The 16,626-nt window shown below is 37.4% G+C and overlaps 1 protein-coding gene across 5 annotated transcripts in view; it reads left to right on the forward strand.

Moving 5' to 3' along the window:
• NCOA2 (nuclear receptor coactivator 2) overlaps positions 1–16,626 on the forward strand; it is a 196,357-nt gene that overhangs the window by 39,459 nt on the left and 140,272 nt on the right. For 2 of the 5 annotated variants that reach the window (XM_054193663.1, XM_054193664.1), the window contains exon 3: positions 3,445–3,537. The exons of the other annotated variants lie outside the window; for them this stretch is intronic. The gene's annotated coding sequence lies outside the window, so the exon portion shown is untranslated. The remainder of the gene's footprint in view (positions 1–3,444; positions 3,538–16,626) is intronic. 5 annotated transcript variants of the gene reach the window in all.

Raw genomic sequence — 16,626 nt, forward strand, 5'->3', positions numbered from 1 at the left:
CTTAAGAGCATTTGACCGAACTACAAAATTGTCAGCCATCAGGCTTTGGTAGGATGGATTGTTTGTTTTAGGTTTTAAGTTGTTTGGATGGGCAAGAAAAATTCTGGTCATGACTGGTCATGCAGCCTTTTCCCTTGTCCAAGATTTAAGAAAATTAGTCTCGTTGTTACCCCCTTGTGGAATACCGGCTGCTGTAGCTGCGTGCTGAATCTGTTTTTTTAGGATCACTGTGTCATGGTTGGAGGTAAGGGATCTTCTGACCTACATGGTGACTTTTGGAAGGTAAATTGAGAGGATGTGGGAGGAAAGAGCTTTCTGCTGACCAGTTAAAGTGATTCTGGCAGTTCCATTGCTGCTTTGGTGGTGAAATGAGCCCAGCTTTATAACCTCTGGTTATGACTATGGTATGCTGCCAAAAATTTTGCAGGAATGCAAGAGAGGAGAAAAATTTGTACTTTAACAGCTTATACATCATCCAAAAGTGAATGGAATTTCATGGGACAAAATGAAAACAGTTATATAGCCCATGGGGATTTCCTCTGCTGAGTATCAAAGATATACTGTAAACCATTGAGGTGTAGGCACTTCTGCTTGAAAAGGTTTCAAGATCCTTTATGATGAAAGGAGTTAGGCAGTTGAAGTATAAGGGTTACTAACAAGTCTCATTAGAAAGTACATAGCAGTGTTATTTGAAATGTTCCATTGACCTCAATAGGTCTTTGTTTTATTTCTTTTTTTCATTGTTGCTGTTTGACATTGAGACTGTGTTGAAAAGATACTGCGATTTGATGTTTTTGGGTATGCCTGGCATTTTCATCTCAGTGGCTTGGCTCACACGGGGCCAAATTCAACTTTGGCGAACAAATGTCCTGAAATTACTAGAAACTTCATTCTTTCAAAAGCACATCTTGAAATTACAGGAGTTTGCGTATCCACAGTTTCTGAAGTTTTTAGGCATAATGCATTTGTTAGGAGTTAGATGTCTTCATTCTAGTGTGTGTGCATTACATACTTAACTGTTGGACAAGGAACTAATTATTATTATGTATACTAGAAGATTATAGTATTTTATAAATCTACAGAAATTCTAACCAGATTCTTGCTACCCTGCAAACTGTAGTCTTGAGAATAATAGGAAACTCCTGCAGGGTGCCATTAACTTTCCTGGTAAACCTTGCAAGATGGAGGCTGTCAGCTTATATTTGTGCAGCTTGCAGAACAGCAAGGCTTTAATTCTAAATAGGGTCTTTGAGAACAACTGAAATACTTGCTTAGAAAAAAAAAAAAGGAGTTTGATGAGGTCTGAGTTACCTGCTCCTCATTTTCATTAAACTTCTCAGGTATCTGAGGTGGTGTTCTCTCTTTTTCAGCCTTGATGGATGCTGGCCAGTTGGGTCAAAATTTGCAACTGGCAGGCATATTGCAATTTTGAATGTGTTGCTTCCCTGGGTGTCCATGCTGAAAACGAACAATTTTATTGAAATTGTAAAAGGCAAACACAGTTGATAACTTTGTAATGAAAGTTAATTTGTTTGGCGGATGTAGATTTAATCAGGGTATGACTGGAACTGTCTTTAATCTCATCTGTCGAGCACCTTCAGTGACTAATTGTAGCTTGACTTCCGGAGCTGCTCTTCAGACATCTAAGAATCAAACAGTCAATGAAAAGCAATGTGATGAGGAGAGCGCTGCTGAAGACTGAGGAGCTTTCCAGTTTTCATTTAAAAATATATTAAATTAAAAAGAATCAGGATTTCTGAAAATGATACTTGAGATAAATTACCCTTCAGTAATTTTTTCCTTTATATTTCTGTGAAGTTAAATAAGCAGAGATACAAATGTTTGTAATAAATCTTAACTACTTAAACAAAAGCTTTTTCAGAAAATAATACTGCTGAAGGCTGCAGTTTTTACTTGATGCAGCCATTCATATCAATGCCAGTGGTAAACAAAATACAGAAGGAATTGCAGGTAAAGAAAATGGAGTTCTTTGCCAGCAATACCACCTTCATTGTTTTTTGTTTTTTTTTTTTTTTTTTTTTAGCTGAACTCTGCACACAGAGCTCTGCAGTCATGCAGTAGAATAGCAAGTGGTTTTATTCCACCAGCCTGACCAATATAATCAACATTTATGTGAACAAATTACAGATAACTGCAACAGGATTATCTCTAATATTTGACCTGTGATCTCTAGAAGCTCAGTGCACATGTGTTGTCAAGAAATCAATGGCAGTACCACAGCCAGCCCGGGCACGTAACAAGAAGTGTTGGTTGTCTGAGCAGAGCTGGAAGCAGAGGTTTGTTCCAGGCAAGCTGACTGTGGGATTGCTGGAAGACGTTTCTTGAATCCCCCAGCTTATGCTGCATCCAGTCAGGTGAAGCAGGAACGATGCTCTTCAGTAGCCGTGTGTTGGTTTTTTTTCCACATGAGTTTTTCTAAATACTGTACAGTTTGTGTGTATTTTACATGAGAAGCTTAAGGGCCTGTATTTGTTTATATCTGTATGTTCCTTCCTCATCTGTGCGCAGATGTATGTTCTAGGTGTATGCCTTATGAAAAAGGAAACTGTGCTGGTTTTGGTTGTCATAGAGTTAATTTTCTTCACAGAAGCTAGAATGGGGCTATATTTTGGATCTGTGCTGAAAACAGTGTTGATAACACAGGGATGTTTTAGTTATTGCTGAGCAGTGCTTAACACAGAGTCAAGGCCTTTTCTGTTTCTCAGACCGCCCATGGCAAAGGATGTAACAGTTAGTGGCATAGTCAGAGGGTCTGTATACAGAGGTCTTGGCTCCCATTGCAGCTAGACTGGCTGTGGCATGGCAAAATTACATACAGGAATGTGAGGAATTAAAAGTCATGTTATAAGACTCGACTAAGTCCATGTATAGAAGAATATTTTAAAGCTTTAATAAAATCAACAGTTAAACACAACTTGCAGAAAAAGGTGAGACCTAGAAAAGTCATAGCCCCAACTCAATAGCACAGATATTTTTTTTTTTTTGAGCAGCAGCATATTAATAAAATAATTTTTGAATCCGTGTTCTTAATAAAAATCCAGTGGTAGAATTGTGTAGCAGGGAAGCCCTCCTTTCAGACTTTGGTTTAGCAGCTAAATCTTATAAAATTATGCATTACTTGATAAATGAATCAAATGAAAACAAAAGGAAGTGGAGAATTAGAATAAGCAGACTAAACTGAACATTTAATACTTGTATTAACTTGAGTTCAGCACAGGTTCTGTATGTGTAAGTCTCTGTGCTTACTAGTTGAGCTGTCTTGTTTGAAGCGAATGGTTAATAGCTTAAAAGTTGATTAACTTGTCATACCAGTCTCACCATACTTTTGTTTTTCTCAAACTAGATGAAAGGTTCCTTTAAGTATGGTTACTGTAGTGCTGCATTCCTGATGATGCTGGTAGCTAATGACACTCTTTGTTGTAGAAATCAGGAAATGTGGGTTGAGCCTTGGGATCTGTGTGTCTGGAGTATGAAAATACGATGTCCTAAATGGCAAGGTCTTGCTGGAACAACTTGGTATGTAACATAGCTAATAATACATGTCTGTAGCTTTTGCTTTTCAGATTAATTTACTCGCTTGCTGTAGTGCTATTTCACTTCCGCCCATGCCAAAGTACTACTTCTAAAACTATAAAATATCTTTTTTATAAAAAGGCTTCTCCATATTTCTGAGGGTGTTTGGTATGGGCGTCTGGCTTCTGTCACCAGTACTGTCTGATAGCATTTTTATTCAAAATATATTGGACACACAGGTTCTGGTTGGTTAAGTGGACTGATACTTAACAGAAATTAATTTCATTATACTAATTAAAACAACCCTTGTGGTATGCAGCCTTACATTTCCATTTTAATTTTTAATTTAAATACAAAGAAATTATTCATAAATGTTTACATAATAGAATGTTTGCCATGAAGTGCAGTTAATGTATGCCAAGCTCAAATGTTCTTGCTGTGAGACTTTCTTGCCCGTTTGGCCTGTATTTCTAAGTTTTCAGAGAAGTGTGGGTAGGGCAGAATTGGCATTGGGGACTAGAGAAAAGATTTCTAGATTTGCGATTCATTTAACTGAAATATTAGGATCCTCGTGTTTCTTAGCAATTTTGTTTTGTTTATGTTTGATGAGAAGCAAGATGACTTTACTGAGGTGATGTTGACATGTCTTCCTAAATTAAATACCTGTGCAGTATGCTGGATGTTTATGGAAGGTCCTAGATTACTTGTTATCTGTCCAAAGGAAAAAGTTGTCTGTGGAAATACAACCCCCGCCGAAGTATCTCTTTGGGGCTGCTGCTTGGGTTGAGAGCATAACTTAAGTCTCCATCACAAGATCTGGTCTTCCTACTAAGCATTGCATCCCCTGAAAACTTTATTACTTACTGACCTGTTATATCTAACTGCATTGAGGACCGTCCCCTCAACCATGATCACAGAGGATAATGAGGATAGTTCAGTTCTGCGGAAACAAATATCCCATGGAGGACACGGTAATTATTCGCATGATAGATGTTGCCTCCCCATGTTGACTCAAATAGTTATGTGCTTCCATGTTCTAAGCCGTGCCCTTTGGTGCAAAAATGTAAATGGAAAGATCAAAACCTATAGGTTTCCAAGCATGCCTGAACAGATTGTTGTTGTTATGGTGTGTGTACAGTCAATTCCATGGTATGCCTCCTCTGCGTTCCTCATTTCTTCACAAGAAAAAGTAATCTAGTTTCAGCAGCGTTCATTTATTGAGAACGCCTGTGATTTTCATTTTCATGAAGACGAAATATAAAGAGAATGTACTAAGCAGTAGTGATGAGCAAGGGCATCCCCTTATAGCGTGCCTATCCTCTCTGGCCTTCCTGAAAATAGGGAATATTCCTGCAAAGAGCTGAAACAGACCAGAAATGTGTACTTGTTGTCTGCTTTTGGGATACGTGGCAAAATTTCATTGTTTTCTGCAGGTTTACTAGACCATAGTGACATTTAAGGAATTATCTAGTGGTTCTGAAATAACCTTTCAAATAAACTTTTAATACGAGAGGGAATCTGAAATTTCTTTAGTATCCCCCACCTCCCTCCTGTGATCCTGTAGAATGATGCAAACATCTTCAGATTTATAGCTTTCCCAGTTACATTCACCTGTGGAGGGAGTGAAACTCCCAGTACCCTAACTCCAGCTTTTTCTTCTATAAAATATATAACAACATTTTGCATATAAAACCAGGACATTAAATAGTTAAGTAGACTTATTATTTGGCAAGAAGGCTACAGATGTTGAAATGGTGAATTCATCACAGGTAAGAACTGGAAAAGTGGGCGAGTTAGAATATGACAGTTGGATTTTTGGAAGTAGATTGGAAAATTAATATTCCTAATTGTTCTGCAAAATGGCAAGATGCCTATCCTTCTAGTCTGTCTGTTTATTCAGGTTTTAAGTCTTTTAGTTAGCTTTGATATGATCTTTAGAAAGTGCTTGCTAGCCTAATTGTGATTCAGTAGAGTAATGCTTTCTTCATTTTATTGCCTTAAAAACAACTTTTTGCCTTCTATTGAATACTGTGTTGGTTTCCCATCTGTTTTAAACAGTTGACTTTTAAAGGTTGCAAGCAATGTTTGGCCGTAAAGATATGGCTGAATTAAAAATACAGCAGAATCCTTCTTTTGTTTGCAGTTGACTAAAGCATTTTTTAGCTACAGCCACAATTTCTGTATGTTGAAGAGGAGAGGAATATAAGAGTGGGCTGTTTCAATTGTAGGCAGGAATGGGAAAAGGTTACTGTTTTAGGGTCTTGTCTGAGTGTGTTTTTGGAGTTGTTGGTGTTTTATTGGTTTGTTTTCTACTTTGTAGACCAATATATTAAAAACAAAAACAAAAACCAAAAAACAACAACAACAAAAAACAAACCAAAAAAAAAAACCAAACAAAAAACCCCAAACAAAAACTAATCAAAATACCAACATCCCCTTGCCGCAACCCCAAAACTCTGCTAGGCTTCAGATTGTAACTTGGAGTTATAAATAGGTGCCTCCCGCTAATGGAATGAGATATGTGTATCTAGCATCTCTGAAGTTTCCTAGAATGATATTAAATCTGCAAAGAAATGACAAGGTGATGAATACAGTGCCTTTTAAAGGTTTTGTTTTCTACTTTTTCACATTACTCCTGATGTTGTTTTATTTTTTGCTTCATGAATAAGACTCATGAAGTTAAAGTCAGTGTTGGAAAATCTGGCTATTTTCAAATATTATCAAATCAAATCTAGACGTTCATGAGGTTGGATCCAAAGTTTCATGACTTGCCAAGGCAAGAAAGATTCAGTAGTAAGAAAAACTGAGTATGTTGTCTTCAGGAAAGCATTCAAGTCTCTGATAAGACCGGAATTCTGCTGTTGGTTACATCATTCTTGAGGAGGTACATGCATACAATGGGTATCTTGCCTTAACTCATGTAAGAGAAGGCCAGTCTGTAGAAATAGGTGTTTTGTTTTGTTTTGTTTTGTTTTGTTTTTTCCTAGAATGCTGCTATGTCTTCTGTTTAACGTGTGCAGTGCCAAAGCAAATTTGAAGGAAAATTATTAGATATACCGATTGTTCTGAAACGTAGTTTAGAACTATCAGGACATAGCTTTACCGTAGTCCATTGGAAGGTCTCCTTTTATAAAATCTGCAGTGTATTTGGAGTACCTGTTGGATGAGGATGAAAACTAGAGAACTATTAAAGTATGCGTTTGTTGAGCTCTGTGTAGTGTGGTTATTGCATTTAGTCCTGGGTTCAAACTCTGAAAGGTGGTATTGCTGGTTGAGAGAGACTGAAACTGGGATCTTGCCTTCCCCTCTACACGATTTTGCAAAAGTTAAGGGGAAATAATTGAATAATTGTTCAATAATGTTAATTAGGATCTTAGCATGACATTTTTAATATATAATCAGTGCTTTGGATTGAATCAAACTTGGAAAACTTTGCCCTTATAAGGGAGGTGGATGGAAGATGAGCCTAAAATAGGAGACTTGGCACATGCTTAACATCTTCAGAGGGGGATGAATGTAAGGACTGTTTTCAGCAAGATAGCTCTAGAAAAACCACAGCATTTTAATCTGCTCAAAGTTTCAGCCAGCAAGATTTCCCAGTTGTGTGATAACCTCAAATAAAAGTGCTCAACTTCAAAAAGCCTGAGAACTCCTGGTGCAGAAAGTAATCTGGAATTGTTCTATCTAGCTTCTTGAAAAATAGAAATATGAAATGAATAAATCCCTCTTGTAATAATCTCCAGAGTAGCCTGTACACTGTGGATGCTCTTACATCCTGCTGTTCTGGGATCTTTACACCTGAAGCCATAGTAAGAAGAAAATACAGGTTACGCCTGCATGGCACCTACCCTGCCCCTCTCCAGAACTACTCACTCAAGTTGCTCAAATGGCCAAGGAGTAACAAGCTGCCTTTTTTTTTTTTTTCCTCGGTTAGAATTAGTTTTAATTCTTAGTCTGAAATAAGGGAACTTGTGTGGCTGCAGTGCGAGCAAGTTATTGTTTGTCAGTTAAACCTCAGTTTTCTGTGGATGCTCTTACCCTGTTATGTATTCCCCTTTGCCATTCTTTGTGGTAACTGTACAGTGTAGATTATCCCTCAGTAAAAAGCCAGACTATTTTACAATGAAGGCAAGGTGCTATGGGTGTAATACCACACACCAGAACTTTGTTTGTGCTGGCCACAAGGACCTCACATCCACTACAGAACTGTCATCACAAGTTCAGAAGCAAACCCAGTTACAGATATTATCTCGCTGAAGGTTTCATCTGGAGATATCAGAACTAGACCTTTGTCATTTAAGTAACACTGGAAGATGGTAGCCTGTATCTAATTAAAGGAAAAGTGAATGTTGAGTTTAACTGGTGTGTATTCACTTAGCCCCACGTAAGTGTCACCACTTTTCTTCGTTACAATAAAACTTTAATCTGTTTATATTATTGTACCTTATAGGCATTGATGCTTACAAGCCTAGTGGGATATTTTCTAGGCAGTTATGCTAATAAGCATGCTAATAAATCTATCCACTCAATATATATAAGGGTTAGGCCTTGTCTAGTCCAGGCTTTAAAGGTGTGATCCTGATTGATTTACCTAGCTCAATCTAATTAACACCTCTAGTTAATGGAGGTAAAGCCTAGGGGGAAGCTTAAGCATTAACTTATGAGGGTTTAGCACTTTTTGAAGAACAATTGCTTTGTCTTTGCTAGAGTTTTAGTAAGGAGTTAATTAGGTCAAAACAGGTAATAGATCCAACATCACTCTTAATTTCCAGGCAAGGTGGTGCCTTAACTGTGTGCTTCCAGAATTTCAGGCTTTCTGTGATTCAGTGCAGTTTCTCTGTTCTCATCAGCTTTTGAGAGCTGTGGGTAGTACAACGCAAATATGATGAAAGGTGCTATGCTTTCTCCATATACCAAGATACCGTTCTCTTAGAAAGGAATAAATGACCATTTGAAACTTGGAAGTTCAATGTTTAAACTTGTTTTGCGTTAAAAACAATGGTGATGATTAGGCTGTCTGCCTGTCTTAGGGTTTCATCACTTGTTAGTTTTGAATTATTACCACTTTAAAATAAATACTGGCAAATATCTCAAAGGGAGGAGGAATAAATGTCTCAACGACGTTTATAACAACAGAAAGTCAAGTAAAGGAGAGAGACTTTATTAGTACCTGAACTGAGGAAGAAAAGGCATTAGACCCAAAGGAGCTGGGGTAGGTGAGGGTGATTTCATAAATGTCTCAGGCATGGGAATTTGACCAAAGTCAGTCAACCACATGGCACAAACCTGGAGCAAGCTTTGTTAGTCACAGTGCTTGTTGAATGACTATGTTTAGACTATGTTTAGCCAGCACGTATTACTTTACAAATAGTTTTACCTTAAGCAATCTGCATTAAACAAAGTGGCTATTGGAAGTCAGCAATTCGTTGTGTACATGTTGAATTAACTGATAAATTAATTTTACTTTATATTTCAGAGGTGCATTCAAGATACATTACATTGTCATTAGCCAACCCAAAGCTTAGTCTGAGTTGATGGACTAAAGTTTAATCAGAACAAAAATTAATTCAGAACAGGCTTGCAAACTCATTTATTTGTTAATGTTATTTTGTAGACTCTTTACAAGTCATTCTGTGGGATGATTGAAACATCTCTTATTTGAGTGTAATCCTCCATATAAATGATTTTATTTTTTTTGCGAACAAGACTTTGCAAGTAACTTGTGCCAAGGTGTCAGATCAGAGAGGTTTTCTTTCTATATATAATAGTGGAAAAAATATGTAGGTGCAATTGTAGGGGAAAGATGCTTCAGGTTTCTGGGAAGCATCAGTCTGTCATCACAGTCAGAGATAGAATATGAAGGTAGGCTAATATAAATTTTTCATATCCTTGTTCTTTTGCAGAGTGACTTGATGTCTTGATTTTCTCTATTTGGGAACATGCATAAAACTTCTTTGAGTCTTATCACCAATTAGATCATTGATTATATCTTATCACTCTTCACTGTGTATGGAAATCAATATGTATATGTACATAAGGGTTGCATAATGGTAGCAGTAGGCTGGTCACTTTTCCAATGTATGTAGAAGTGCTTAGCAAAGGGCATTTTTTAATGAGGAGTTTGTTTTCTTTTTCCCATAAGAATACTGCTTCATATTTGTAACGTTATCTGTTTGTTTAGATAATTGGGAAGAAGTGGAATTTTCTTTGCCTGCAAATGTGTTGTCTTTTCTGTTAATTCAGAACTCATTTATTGTGTGATGGGGCAAAGCCTCTTTAGCAAATCTCAGAACTATCTTATATCTGTTTCTAACATTGTCACTACCATGGAAAGGTTTTAATTTAAAGCTTTTCTTATGTCAATCAGAACTGCAAAAGCGATAAACTGAGATTTATTGCTTTTAGTTACAATTTTGTCGAAATTTTAATAAAAATAAAAATGTATAAAATGTCTTGGAACTGCTATAATAAACCATCTTTTTTAAAATTGGTCTTTTTCTACTTTGAGAGCATAGCTTCATTTTTCCTTATTTCTCCTCTCTGCTTAATTAATGAAAGGGATCAGTATGGCTTCTGTTGTTTACATCTCTGTGGACTGAGATTATTTCATTGTCCTGCTTCTGCTGTTTTACTCACTTTATTAATAAGGAAAATGAATTTGGGGTTTTGGTTTGTGGTTTGTTTTGGTTTTGTTGGTTTTGTTTTTTTTTTTTTTTTTAAAGTTATGTGGGTCAGAGCCAGGTTATGATACTAATTTAATAATGCCCCTTTTATGCATGGCAGATATTTATGCACATGAGGAGTCATGATGGAAGCAGACTGGGGTGGGTAAGATATGCTGGAGTTGGTGAGCAGAGGTGCAGGGTGCCAGCCATTCCAAGCCAAAGCACTTTTGTTCCTAACTGATGCCATCAGCAAACCAAACCAGCCTCGTTTTTATGGAATTATGACCACATTCCACAGAGAATGTTGACAAAGTTTAGGGATTTAATGTATCTTCAAAGCAAAAGTAAAATTATTTTGGAGGGTTTTAACAATGCTGGTCTTTAATTCAAGCGAAGTGATGGAGTTCTCGTGCCCTGCGTGCTGCTATGCAGATGGCAGTTCTGTAGCTGTGCTAATTTGAGTACAGCTGTGATTAACTTGTGCTACAAAAATATGAAGTAGTCTCCAGTTTTCTCCCTTTCTGCTTCTCATTTGAAGAAGATTTTTTTTTTTTCCTTTGTGTTGTGGCTGGAATCTTCCTGTTTCCATTCGGTTCACTTTCCATTCCAATAAAATGAAGATGGTGGTGAAGGAAGTGAACTTTCTTCCCCCAAAAGGCAGCTAGATGGAAATGAGCCAAGGATCAAGTTAAGGCATCTCTTGGGAATTCATTGTGGACTTCTTAGAGTGCTGTTGCCAGTGGACATCTGATCCAGGTTATAAATATATAGCAAAGAAGAAAAAAAGTATGTATACAAACACTGATTAGTTTTTTCCTGTGTTAGAAAAGTGAACAATTTCTATAACACAAAAAAATCCAAAGATCAAAAAGCACTTGATGAGATTTGTTTTGGGGTTTTTCCTTTTTTTTTTTTTTATTTTCTTTTCTTTTTTAGCTTATTGACTGATACTCTTTTAGGTGAGGAAGCTTCAGTAGTTAGAAAAAACCATGACCATTAGAGATTTTGTCTCCTTCTTTTCAGTTCCTCGGTGAAAGTAGACTTCTAAGGTTCACCTCTTGGTGTAAGGAAATTGGAGGATAGTGTGCTGAAGAAAAGCAGTACTGCAAATTCAGTGAATATTTTTGTGAGAAATGTGAGCGAAAATATAATAATGTTTGACCCAAAAATCTACTCTGAGGAAGATTTGCTTCCATAAGAAAATATTTGGAAAACAAACAAAACAACAAAAACCCCAAAACACCACCATCACCGAAAAAAACCTCATCTCACTTGGAGATTTATGATTGGAAAACTGAAACAGACGTAAGTCTATTGAGGACATCTGACTTTGTCAGAAATTGTGTCATTAATTATCTGTGATTTTTCAGACAACCCTGAGGGAATTAATTTTAAATGTTTATGACTGTAGGAGGAAAATCTGCTGGAGTCATGCTATAGATGAGAATGGTTGACCCTCCAAGAGATGAGGAAGAGGAGAAGAGAGGAGGATATCATGGGAAGTTTCAAGCTGAGGAGTACATACTCAGTCTCCTGGTAGTACCATAACTTTGGGCATTCTAAATATAGTGATGGCAATTTCCTTATGGAAGATGTTTTGCACCCTTCTCTAAGAAAAAGGCATTACATCCCATTGTGTGAAATAAAGAAAGATTGAACGCACAGCCAAAAAGTGCTGCAAGTTTCAAGGCATGATCAAGTCTGAACCAGTTGGGGAGCAGGGGGGAAGCACATATCTGATGCTAGGTGCACATAAATTTCGATATATTTGTGTGTTTTACACTGCAGAAAGTGTGTAATACATAAATGATAAGCCACATGGTTTGAAAAAGAATGCTTTAAATTGCTTTAAAAAACACAACAACAAACCAACACTTGAAACATGAAAACAACAGATGAAAAATCATGGTTTAGAAACCTTCAATATTATGAAGAGAATTAAGGCAGTAACAAATCAAAGGTGGGGGGGACTATGGGAAGGGAAGACTAATCTAAATCAGAAGCTTGTGACTGCAGAAAGTAGCAAAAGAAAAAGCAAAGCAACACAAGGAGAAAAGTGTAACTTAGCAATTAACAATACAGAAAATGAAAAATGTATTTCTCTTATATCTTTGTTTAAAAAAAACCCCAACCAACTATGTTTTGGTATCGTGACCTGATGGTGAAACACTTGCCTTTCCTGTACTGGCCCAGCAGGCTCTGGAACAGCAGAGTAATTAAGCATACTGGGCATACTGAGTTAGTCTGCTGACTTCTATCCCTGACTTCATGGCATTATCTGCTAAGCTATCTGTGCTGATAATGTTGATTTTTCTTTTTTATTTCATCCACACGCAACCTCCCCCCAAACTTCTCACATGTGGAAAATGTAGGTATGCTTGGAAGAAGTTTAATATTGTCTTGGGCAGAATGAGCTGCTTAGTCTAGACGTAACAGCCTGACTCCAACCTTAGATACAATCTTGAAAAGGCTGACCAAGGACTTGATTAACCAGGAATTAAAATAATATAATTAATGCTGGCCAGTATAGTTTATTTGACAAGATCATCTCTGATTTTTATCTGGAGGAACAATTAGTAGTTTTCATGTAATATGCTAAGATACAGGATGTTCCAGAAGCAGCTCAGATAAACTCGAGGTGACTGAGTGGGGAGGGTGCTGTCCACCTCCTTCCTCTCCCCAGCAGTAGCTCTGCAAGGACGGTACAATGTTCCCTTATGCCTTCTTTAAAAATATTTTCTGTTTTGTTCTTTCAATCCAGCGCCCTTGAAAAACAGAACAGAAACGGACCTGGGAATAAAGAATTGGAATCGGGACTTTGTTGTCTGTAAAAGGACTCCCTAACTCTAGTAAAACAAACAAACAAACAAAACCCCAAAAAACCCCATTTGCTATCATTTGCCCATGTTTATCATTTGCCCATGTTTCTTCCAGTTATTCTGCACAATAAAATACATATACAGAGACAGCAAATGACAAGGATTTGGATACTTCAGGGATTCAAGGTATAATTAGAACCATGACTGCCGTTCATTCTGGATAAATATTTAGATGGCCCTGTGCACCGTACAGTTTGAGTTGGTGTTACACAGAATTTTAAGACATTGGAACAAGGCAAACTTGAAGTGATACATACCTGCTATGTTAACACTGGCTAATTAATATGTTCTATATGGGGAACCATTGAACAACTAGTTTAGGAGAAAACAGAGTGACTTTTTTGGTCATATGCCCTTTGATATTTGTGATACGAAGTAGAACTTTGTATATGAAAAAAGTCTGCAAAAAAAGATAGAAAAGTGTTTGAATTAAATGATGAACAGTGAAGAGAACAAGCAAGTGCTACAGAGCCACATGTCACTTGTCAAGCTAACAAAATGTGCATTTGAATACAGTCAAATAGGGAGTCCTACATTCAGAAACAAAATAACAAAGATGGCTATTGGAAGGGTGACGGTGAATCCAGGAATTCCCAAATAATCCAGATGAAAAGGACGACTAATACAAATGAGATTGTGTAAACAGAAAGCATAGAGCAGAAGAAAGATGTATTGCAGTAGTCAGGATGTAAAATTTCTATTTTAAGCTATCGTAATTATGTAGTTTGCTGGCACCCACAAATTGAGTTCATAAATTGGAGCTGCTTCAAGTCAGATCTTTTGATTAAAGAATCAGAAAAGAGCGGAAAGAGCTGAGAACCCGGGTGTGCTTCCCTTCAAAAAGACAAGGCTAAAGTTGTAAGAGATGACCTTCGCCTGCCTCTGTTTTCCTACACGAGGAACAGTTCTGCGATAGCAGGCCCATAAGTTAAGCAAACAAATCTATAAGCAGATCCAGGGGCAGGAAGGCTAGATAAATTTAATTCAAAACTAAAGGTGCGTGTTTTTGTAGGAAGGGTAACAACAGCAGACCATTACATTGCCATATATGGGAGTGGATTTCACAGCAATTTTTAATCAAGATCAGATGTCTTTCTATGAAGAAAAGCACTCCTTCAAAGATTAATTCAAATATTAATATAGTTTTACTGCTTGTAGTAAGATTGTCGGATCACAGTAGGTCTGGTTTACTAATCTGTGCTCTGTAATGTGATCAGGTGTTTGCTTACTACACACGCTAATAGCCTGAGTCTCCTTCTAAGGGAACCCAAAAGGGAAGGTGGAAAACGTCATCGTATAAAATCCCCAGTTCCCCGGCATGATAAACATCTGGCTCTTCATATGAGACTTGAATTAGTTTATTATTTTTAGTTCACAGACATCTTGAATTGGGGCTGTGTAATTTACGCATTACATTTGTATTCAAACTTGTGCTAGTAGTCCATAAATGAACGGTTCAGCAACAAATATGATGCCAAACAACCAGAGTTGCCTTTGCAATATATTTTTAATGTATTTCACATTTAGTTGAGAAGTTTTTAATAGAATGCAAATTTTTCAGAAATGGATGCTTTATTCTTTCACACTTCATTTACTTAAATTATAAAACATTGTCTTCCCTATCCCGCCTCCCCAATGTATGATTTATTAATATTTAAATAAAATTTTTGCTGTAGTCTTTTATATATATATAAAACACAGAAACCTATTTATATGTAAGATAGATAAACATGAGAAACATATACATATAAGAATAAAACTCTGTGCATAAAAAGTTGTGGCCTGTAAAGCTGACAACCCAAATAAAAGGGGCAAAGAGTTGGAGAAGTTAGTATTTTAAGTCGAACTGTTAGTGTATTACCTACAATTTATGCTGCCAGATCTCAATATGGATATGAAATCTGATTTTCAGTTCCTTGCATCTGTACCAAGTTTTTCGTGGTAGGTGTATACCTAAAGCTGAATCAATAAATACTTGTTCTGTATTTTTCAGTGGAAAATTTATAGCTGTTTTTGTGAATGAGACTGGATAAATCTGTATTGTGTCCTTTTTTAACAGTTCTGTGGACTGTATGCTTTGGAGTGAAGGCTTTTTCCTTTTTTTTTTTTTTTTTTTTTTTTTTGGAAAAAAACCAACCATTTTGTGATGCGTTGTTTTCTGTCCCAATGAAAAAACAAGCAAACTTGGCCAGGGTGTAAGCTTTAAGACACTTTGACATCAGTAGATTAAACATGAGAAGATGTTGTCCTCAACAAGTATACTTCAGCTTCGCTCAGATTCTTGTGCAAAATAAATGCGTTATTGCATGGACTAGCTCTGCCCTCTTTTCTTTACATTTCTTATTCCAGATGGGGACGTGGTGCTTGGCCAGGAATCTGGTGGCTGGGACTGGGGCTGAGGTGGGAGGGAGAACCACGTTGGGTCAAGGAGATGGAGAGGCATCATGCCTAGCAGACCATACGGGTACTGCATGCTGTGCTGAAGAGGAGGCAGGGGGCTTATAGTTTCAGAAAATAGTCTTATTGAGGAATGAAAACAAATATTAGAGACTTACCATCTTGCTGCTTTTTGTAATATCTGTGAAATTAACTCATATTAGAAGGTGGCTGTCTAGCTTTTGCTTGCCGTGTGAGCTCAAGATCTGTTGGATCTGCTGGATCAACAGCTGGAGATCTGTTCTGGGACTGCAAGGTGTTCGCTTGCCACATCTTTGTCATGTTTGCAGTCATGATGCCAAGTGATGATCTGTTATTGTTGCTGTCGCTTTTTCCAAAACGCAATAAATGACACACCAGACATACAAATTTGAAAGAATCCTAAAGGTGCAAAAGCAATGGTGCAGAAGTTAGAAATGCCAAAATTCAGGTTAGTTGTGAAGGCGTAGCTCTGTTCCCTGGCTGAGTATGCATGACGCCACAGGTTTTGGCTTTGCCACTGCATACAATTTTACTACTAGACCCTTGTTTTATTTAGCACATATGATGGACCCATTCTTCACAGGGGTGCCTTCTTACTGGTAGGAGAAAATGGATGTTTCGAATGTGATAGGGCAAGGACCACAGTCAGAAAATAGTCTCCTGACCAAGGCAGCAGTAAATACAGTAAATAACTGAATGCTGCCCCGGGCTCTGCCACCCGCTTCCTGTGTGATGCTCGCATGTCACTCAGCTTTTTAGGAGGTCGGCACTAAATACGCGTCTTGCTTGCATGTGCCCGGCTTTGAGATGATTTGCAAAAATGCTGAGCACTCAGTCTTCTCAAGGAGAAGCTGTACTTTGAGTCAGGAGATGATGTGCTTTGAATATTTAAATAAATGTATTTCCTAAGTACTCTGGAAAATAAGGGCCTAAGTTTCCATAATAACCACCTACGTTTGTATACTGCCTGTTGCTCATGCTGGAAGTGGGCATAATGCTAATCCTAAACACAAATGATGCTGCAAGTGAAGCAGGTCAGTTTACTCATGAACTTCATGGGAAGTTCTCTCAGGAAAATAATCATTGCCACCAAACAGTTCTGAATAGTGCAATAAATGGTGCGTGCAGTC

This window comes from Rissa tridactyla, chromosome 2, assembly GCF_028500815.1.
Source record: "Rissa tridactyla isolate bRisTri1 chromosome 2, bRisTri1.patW.cur.20221130, whole genome shotgun sequence".
NCBI classification, from domain to species: Eukaryota; Metazoa; Chordata; class Aves; order Charadriiformes; family Laridae; genus Rissa; species Rissa tridactyla.